An 8856-nucleotide genomic window follows, 5' to 3' on the forward strand; every position below is an offset into this window, starting at 1 on the left:
CTGATTTCTGACAGAGGGATGTGAATTTATATCGACAGTACAATAACCTGGGAGTTATAGCTTTCTGTTTTCTTACAGGTCTGGCATTTGCAAGTCAGTCTCCGCTAGCATCTAGCTAACGGAATCTGAAGAACGCACGGCTGATTACGACCGGCTGCTTTACGGCACTCGTCCACTGTGCCAGAGTGCTAACCTGGTGCTGCTAACAACAACCAAAGCTAAACCAGAGGCTAGTCAGAGAGTATGTAAAAGGGCTGTGCTGAAATCTGTAACTATTTGAGCTAACCCCTCTCTGCTAGCTCAGCGCTAGGACTGACCATTCCGTAAAGTGATGCCACATAGGTGACGTCACTCGGGATGCAATACTGACAATAAATGTGTATTTTAAACAAATCTAGAGAGTCTAAAAAATCAAACCAAGTGCCGTTTGAAAGGATAATTTATCCTGCCTTTAGGAAAATTAAAATGAAAAAATATAAAAAATTCTATCCAAAGCAATGGCTGCATCTAAGGTGGATCTCATAGTATCACCAGAGAGTTCTGCCTGCTCTGCACTGCTTCGTTCAATTCAATTCAATTCAATTCATTTTTATTTATATAGCGCCAAATACAACAAATGTCATCTCAAGGCACTTAGATAGTAAGTCCAATTCAAGCCAATTGGAATTCAATTAATTAATAATAATCATAATTCATAAAATAATCCAATTCGTTCATATAGAGCCAATTCAAAAACAATTTCCTAGCTAAGAAAACCAACAGATTGCACTGAAAACTTTTTGTTTTTTCGGTCCAATCTCCCGGCCTGAGCGGCGTGCCTGAGGCGACTGTGGAGAGAAACGACTCCCTTTTAACAGGAAGAAACCTCTGGCAGAACCAGACTCAGGAAGGGTGGCCATCCGCCTCGACCAGCTGGGGTTTGAGAAGACAGAAAGGGGGGGGGGGGGGGGGGCCGCAGCGGCAGCGGCACTGTAACACCATTCAGAGGATATCTGTTGGAACAGGGAAACACGAGTTAATGACCACAATAATATCACATATACATAAAGAGAGTAAAGTGAGGAAAGGTGTGACAGATGAGACCCCCCAGCAGTCTAGGCCTATAGCAGCTTAACTATGGGATGTTTCAGGATCACCTGAGCCATCCCTATTCAAGGTAAACACAAGAAACTTGTGCTAACGAAAATAAATAAATAAATAAAGGACCAGACTCAGTGAGTAATTCCCTATACTCCCTATATAGATCCATATATAGAACCATCTTTTACAGCCACAAGCTACCTCAGCCTCTAACCAACTGCACACCAGTCAGAGCGGGGTGGGGATGCAAACCCTGGTTCGGGTAGGGGGAGCAATAAAAGAGGTAAGATAAGCGGGAATGGGATTCAAACCCTGGTTCGGGTAGGGGGTAATGAAAGTATAGAAGGTGCCAGAGGTGGAGGCAGGACAAGACACACTAGCAGATTCAGCAGACAAACTCACCTAAACAGTCCTATAATCACTAAAAATACCAGCAAAAACAAAGCCATACAACTCACTCTCACCAACTGCACACCAGTCACAGCGGGGTGGGGATGCAAACCCTGGTTCGGGTAGGGGGAGAAATAAAAGAGGTAAGATAGGCGGGAATGGGATTCAAACCCTGGTTCGGGTAGGGGGTAATGAAAGTATAGAGGGTGCCAGAGGTGGAGGCAGGACAAGACACACTAGCAGACACACTATCAGATTCAACAGACCTAACTATAAGCTTTATAAAAAAGGAAAGTTTTAAGCCTGGTCTTAAAAGTGGAAAGGGTGTCTGTAGAACTAGAAGCCAAGGAAATACCATCTAGAGTAACTATATAGCTAGACAATTTCTCCCTGAAACGCTCAGGTCCAAAGATAACGACTTCAGTTTTGTCTGAATTTAGAAGCAGACAGTTCTGAGTCATCCAGGTCTTTATGTCTTTAAGACATGCTTGTAGTCTGACCAACCTATTGGGTTCATCTGGTTTTATAGATAAGTACAGCTGAGTATCATCAGCATAGCAATGGAAATTTATGCCATGCTGTCTAATAATGTTACCTAATGGAAGCATGTATAAAGTGAAAAGAATCGGTCCAAGCACAGAACCCTGAGGAACTCCATGACTTACTCTGGTGTGTGAGGAAGATTCTTCATTTACAAGAACAAACTGAAATCTATCAGATAAATATGACTTAAACCAGCCTAATGCAGTTCCTTTAATCACAATAACATGTTCAAGTCTGTGTAATAAGATACTGTGATCGACCGTATCAAATGCAGCACTGAGATCCAACAGGACAAGCACAGACACAAGTCCGCTATCAGAGGCTAAGAGGAGATCATTGGTAACTTTCAGCAGTGCTGTTTCTGTGCTATGATGCACTCTGAATCCTGACTGAAACTCTTCAAACAGATTATTTCTGTGTAAATGATCACAAAGCTGAGCTGCAACTATTTTTTCAAGAACTTTAGACATAAAAGGGAGATTGGATATAGGTCTATAATGAGCCAACACTTCTGAATCAAGAGTAGGTTTTTTAAGTAAAGGTTTAATTACAGCAACCTTAAAAGTCTGAGGTACATATCCTGTCAACAAAGAAAAATTGATCAAATCCAATATGGAAGTGTCAATTAATGGGAAAACCTCCTTGAACAGTCTGGTTGGGATTGGGTCTAAAACACAAGTTGATGGTTTAGAAGAGACTATTGCTGTTGTTAGTTCAGAGAGATCAATTGGGCAGAAGCCGTCTAAATACAAATCAGGTTCTAAAGATACTTCTAAAGCTGTTGTACTTGATGACACATCAGTGATAATAGTGGGAAGGACTCCATCAATCTTCTCTCTGATAGAAACAATTTTATTAATAAAGAAGCTCATGAAATCATCACTGCTGAGAGTTAAAGGAATAACTGGCTCAGCAGAGCTCGGACTCTTAGTCAGACTGGCTACAGTGCTGAAAAGAAACCTGGGATTATTCTTATTCTCTTCTATCAATGATTAATAATAAGCAGTTCTAGCTTTACGAAGGGCTTTCTTATACGTTATTAAACTATCTTTCCAGACTAACTGAGACTCTTCTAAATTAGAGGAACGCCACTGTCTCTCCAGCTTTCTTGCAGTCTGCTTTAAAGCACGCAGCTGTGAATTATACCAAGGAGCCAACCTCTTCTGACTGACTTCGTTGGCGCCCCTAGAGTGCAGTACCACCCGAAAAAAGCCGCCAGCTTTCCCTCTCCTCATAATAGAGACTCTCTGCTACAACTGCCAAATTCAACATAGCTTGTAATGTCCGCTGTAAACAGTGTGCGCTTTTCTTGAGATTGAAAAGTGCTATCAGACAGCCCCGTGGTGCTAGTAGTCATGGTATACTGCTAGCTGCTACATGAAATGGCTTCAAACACAGTCAAATTATGATTAATCCTATATTTGTCACGGCGGACATATGGTAAGGAATCTCATTTTTCCTACCTCTTTGTGGGCATGCTATCCTTTTTGCCTCCTTGCTAGACACAGCTATCCTTGCTTCTTGCTTGGTGGAGTCACACTATCCATTTGCCTTCTTCTAACTTAGTTAAATGATATTATTCCAATTGTGCTTTAAACACATGATAAGCCTTGTATTTTATTTTATGACATCAAGTATGTTGGTTGGTGTATTCTGGATTAGAGCAGTCCGCCTCTGTCTTTGAACTGGGACTACTTGTGCATGTTTACTCGATGGAATTCCTCTGATGTAGTCCTAGGCTAACTTTTTTCTCATGGGAGAAAGGGAAGGGCGGTCACCTGTCTTGAGTGTTTGTAAGTTCAGTGCTTTAAAGTTGAAATAATATTAGTCTGATTTGTTAGTTTCATTTAACAAATCACGGGAAAACTCCACCTTGACAGCTTAATTCCACGCGCTCGCATCTCAAACATCATTTTAACGGGCATCAAAACCCTGCATCTCAGTGCTGCCGATGTTTTGGACTATCACGAGCTGCCTGCGAACATGCGAAACGCCCGCTGGTGGTACAGTCCATTGAAGGGGTGTTCCAAAATGCATTTTATTTGGTTATTCATAGTACAAGTTGAAAAATACTAAGTAACAAGACATTTTCAACACCTGATTTTAATAATAGATCAATTTTTTCAGTACCCCCCAAAAGTGTAATTTAGTCCCATTTGGGAGGTATCAAGTCTCAATCAGTGGGGTCAGACCCCCCCGGTACCCCCCGTAATTCGAACACTGGATCCGAGTATACTTTTACCCCCAGATCATTGAGTATGGGTTTGGCATACTGTGCTAAGAAACCCAAATGGACTGAGGGGGTCACAGAGGTGCCTCCAAAAACCATTATTTCAGCCTTTTTTTCATTCAAATTTAAAAAGTTTAGAGCCATCCAGGCCTTGACATCCTCTAAACAGTTTAACAGAGTCTTGGGGGAGAAAGAATCAGCCTTTTTAAGCGGTACTTAAATCTGGCTGTCATCAGCATAACAGTGGAATAAAATGCCGTGCTTCCTGAGAATGGAACCCAGTGGGAGAAGATACAAAGAAAATAAAAGAGGGCCTAGCACTGAACCATGTGGAACCCCACATGGGAGAGGAGCAGTGGAAGATACGGAGTCACCAAGGCTGACACAGAATGTCCGATGCGACAAATAGGACCTGAACCATTCCAGCGTCGAGCCCCTGATGCCCACCCACTGCTCCAAGCGATTAATCAGGATGTCATGGTCCACTGTATCAAATGCAGCAGTTAGGTCTAAAAGCACAAGGATTACACAGTGACCAGAATCAGTAGCTAAAAAGACGTCGTTAAAAACTCTTAAAAGCGCTGATTCTGTGCTGTGAAATGTTTTAAAATCAGATTGGAAAGTTTCAAGAACATTTTGTTTATTTAAAAAGTCCATGAGCTGAGAGTAGACAATCTTCTCTAAGATTTTAGAAAGGAAGGACAGTTTAGAAATGGGCCTAAAGTTATCCATAGCAGTAGGGTCCAGTCCAGGTTTTTTTTTTTTTTTTTTTTTTAAATCAGTGGCTGCACAACTGCATGCTTAAAATGTACAGGAACTACTCCTGAGGACAGACTGCTGTTAATGATGCAGAGTAAATATGGCCCAACAGTGGGGAAAACCTCCTTAAAAAGTTGAGGAGGAACAGGGTCGTTGGGCGAGCCTGATGGCTTTAAATGTCCCATAATCTCCTGCACAAAGGACATGGTCACTGGGTCAAATGAGTCAAAAACAGCAGAACAGGGGACGAAAACTGAGGGGTCGTAAGCAGGAAGTGAAATAAGTGCTCTGATAGAAGAGACTTTTGCATTGAAGAATTGCAGAAAGTTTTCACACACAGAAGGGGAGGGCTCACTTCCCACAGTCTGTGGTGCATTCAGAGCAGAGTTTATCACCTTAAACAACACACTAGGTTTGTGACAGTTTAAAACAATAATATCCCAGAAATATTTTCCTTTAGCTTCTTTCACAGAGGACTGGTAACGGCGCCAACAATCCCTGAACATTTGAAAAGGCACTTCCAGTTGATCCTTTTTCCATTTGCGCTCAGCTCTACGACACTCCTGTCTGGCGCTGCGGGTTGTTTCATTCAACCAAGGCTCTGATTTAACTTTACGCTGCCTGATCTTTAATGGGCAGCACAGTCAATGGCAATTTGACAAGTGTCAAGAAACTGAGAGCTAAGAGCCTCTGTATCATCGCACACAGAATCGGGAGTGACGCAGTTCTGACTGAAGGCAGCTGAGAAGCGGGCTGCAGTGAAAGGGTTAATAACCCGGCATCTGCCAGCAGCAGCGCGAGGTTTAAAGTGATAGTTCGGAGTAGATTCAACCTGGGGTCATTTGAACCGTGATATCCAGCCAAGTAGCCCACCCGAAGTTTTTTCGATATTGGCTGAACATCAGCTGAGTTACTGAGTTATCCCGAATAGCTTCGTACAAGCGCTAATGGAACCTGGCAGTATCTCCAAAATTACCACACTAAAATCACATGCCATGACACCAAACTTCTACAGTAGTACAAATATGGTCTGTACTCACAAAACGATGCATTTGGAAGTTTGTACATAGTCCAGGAGTTTATTATTATCAACACAAGCCTGATAGCTTCTCTGCTGCTAAAGCTGCGTCGACGTCACTTCCTTGATCTGGGAGCTTCAAAATAAGATGAGTGTTGATCTACTACTGTAGACAACAAAGTATATGCTATATTCTACATGATTTTTTTATGAATTTTTATGTTGTAGAGTTGTGAATTTATTTTATCAATGGAGAAATTGAGCAGCCATACGGAAACATACGGAAGCCCAGAGGTGATTGAATATGCTCTCCTGGAAAAACTAGATACTTTCCCAGCTATCTCAAACAAAGACACACACAAGCTCAGGGAATTAGGTGACTTGTTAAAAGAGCTGGAAGCCGCAAAGGCTGAAGGATTCTTGCCTGGACTCATGTTTCTAGATACGGCAAGAGGTGTGAACCCAATAGTCGAAAAGCTTCCTTATCACCATGCGGGAACGCTGGATCACACAGGGATCCAAGTATAAGAAAGATTATCAAGTCCCTTTCCTGCCATTCAGCTTTTTTGTCAGCTTTGTATGTTCCCAGGCTAAAACCTGCAACGACCCCAGTTTTGCATTTAACATCTCCTCTACTCCCAGCCAATACAAGTTAGGAAAAGTACCAAAATACTTTCCAAAATCAACTGTGACAGTAAGGAAAACTGAAGTCGCTGCAGCAATCAGTGTGCCGCAGGTTAACACAGCCATCAGGAAAGAAGAACCGGACAAGCAATGTCCTATACATAATAAACCTCACCCGCTGTCAAAATGCCGTGGGTTCCGAGGAAAGCATCTTGATGAGAGGAAGACCTACTTAAAGGAGAATTGAATCTGTTTTCGATGTTGTGCCAGCACCCAGCATATGGCTAAAGATTGCAGGACCACGCTTAAATGCATAGAGTGTGAAAGTGAAAAACATATCTCAGCGTTGCATCCTGGTCCAGCTCCATGGTCGTTTGGTGGGCAGGCTGAACACTCACCTGAGGACAAGCAAAGCGGGGAGAATGAAGACCTTGTACCTCCTATGGTCACCTCCAAATGCACCAAGATATGTGGCGGCGCCCCCAAGCCAAGATCCTGTTCAAAAATCTGCTCGGTTAAGGTTTCCCACTCTGACCATCCAAGTAAGTCTCACAGAGTGTACGCAGTACTAGATGACCAAAGCAACCGGTCTTTAGTAAAAGCAGAGTTCTTCAGTCTATTGGACATTAACAGCAGTGCATGCCCCTACACTCTGAAGACATGCTCCGGCACAGTGGAGACTGCAGGGAGGAAAGCGAGTAACATCGTAGTGGAGTCACTTGACGGGAAAACCAAGGTGACACTTCCCACCTTGTTGGAGTGTAACTACCTGCCTGATGACAGATCAGAGATCCCAACTCCTGAGTGCACCCAATATTTTCCTCACCTCAGACCAGTGGCTGATAAAATCCCTCCACTTGACACTAGTGCTCCCATCCTGCTGCTGCTAGGCAGGGATATTTTGAGCTTGCACAAGGTACGTGAACAGCGTAATGGGCCTCACAACTCACCATATGCCCAGCGTCTTGACCTTGGCTGGGTCATAGTTGGGGAGTTATGCTTAGGTGGAGCTCACAAGACAGAGGTAGTCAACGTAGGGCTGTCGCGGTGAGGGAATTCCCACCGCGGTGACTCATAGCCGCTCAACAGCGCGGTATGCGGTGATATCGCATTTTTGTTCATTGGACTACTTTCCACGACACGCAATGTTAGATGAAAATCGAGCGCATAATCCGTCTTTTTTTCCCAGCGATTCTGACATTTCACTTTGCTTTGCCTGTCATTTACTCGCTCACAGACCAACATAGCGGAGATCAAGCAGCGCATACCCCAGTTCTGCAACATTGTTGCAGACCTGCGCACGTTTCGTTTAGTAATGACGGAGAAAAACGAAGCGGATCAGTGCAGCAGTTGAGCTCACGTGTCCGGGATACAGTTTTTTTAAACAGACTGCCGCCGACCAACCAACCCAAGCTGAACTTTAACTGTTTCCGCGAAGTTGTTAGAGCTTATTTCTGGCACGGCACATTTTTTAAATGTTTTTTTTTTTTTTTTTATATAAATAGTTTCACCTACACAGTTTTGTTGAAATGATCAGGTATTTCCCAACAGCAAATGTGCACACCAAGCTGTGGTTCTGTGGAAGCTAGTTTATTGTTGATATTAGACGGTCGCATTTACAACGTTAAACATTCAATTCATTTTTATTTATATAGCGCCAAATACAACAAATGTCATCTCAAGGCACTTAGATAGTAAGTCCAATTCAAGCCAATTGGAATTCAGTTCATTAATAATAATCATAATTCATAAAATAATCCAATTCGTTCATATAGAGCCAATTCAAAAACAATTTCCTAGCTAAGGAAACCAACAGATTGCACTGAAAACTTTTTGTTTTTCGGTCCAATCTCCCGGCCTGAGCGTGCCTGAGGCGACTGTGGAGAGAAACGACTCCCTTTTAACAGGAAGAAACCTCTGGCAGAACCAGACTCAGGAAGGGTGGCCATCCGCCTCGACCAGCTGGGGTTTGAGAAGACAGAAAGGGGGGGGGGCACTGTAACACCATTCAAAGGATATCTGTTGGAACAGGGAAACACGAGTTAATGACCACAATAATATCACATATACATAAAGAGAGTAAAGTGAGGAAAGGTGTGACAGATGAGGCCCCCCAGCACTCTAGGCCTATAGCAGCTTAACTATGGGATGTTTCAAGAGATCATTCTCTTGGATCCACAAGATTTGAACGCTTCTCTACTTGGAAGAGTCT

This window comes from Odontesthes bonariensis, chromosome 2 (genome assembly GCF_027942865.1).
Source record: "Odontesthes bonariensis isolate fOdoBon6 chromosome 2, fOdoBon6.hap1, whole genome shotgun sequence".
Taxonomy (NCBI): domain Eukaryota; kingdom Metazoa; phylum Chordata; class Actinopteri; order Atheriniformes; family Atherinopsidae; genus Odontesthes; species Odontesthes bonariensis.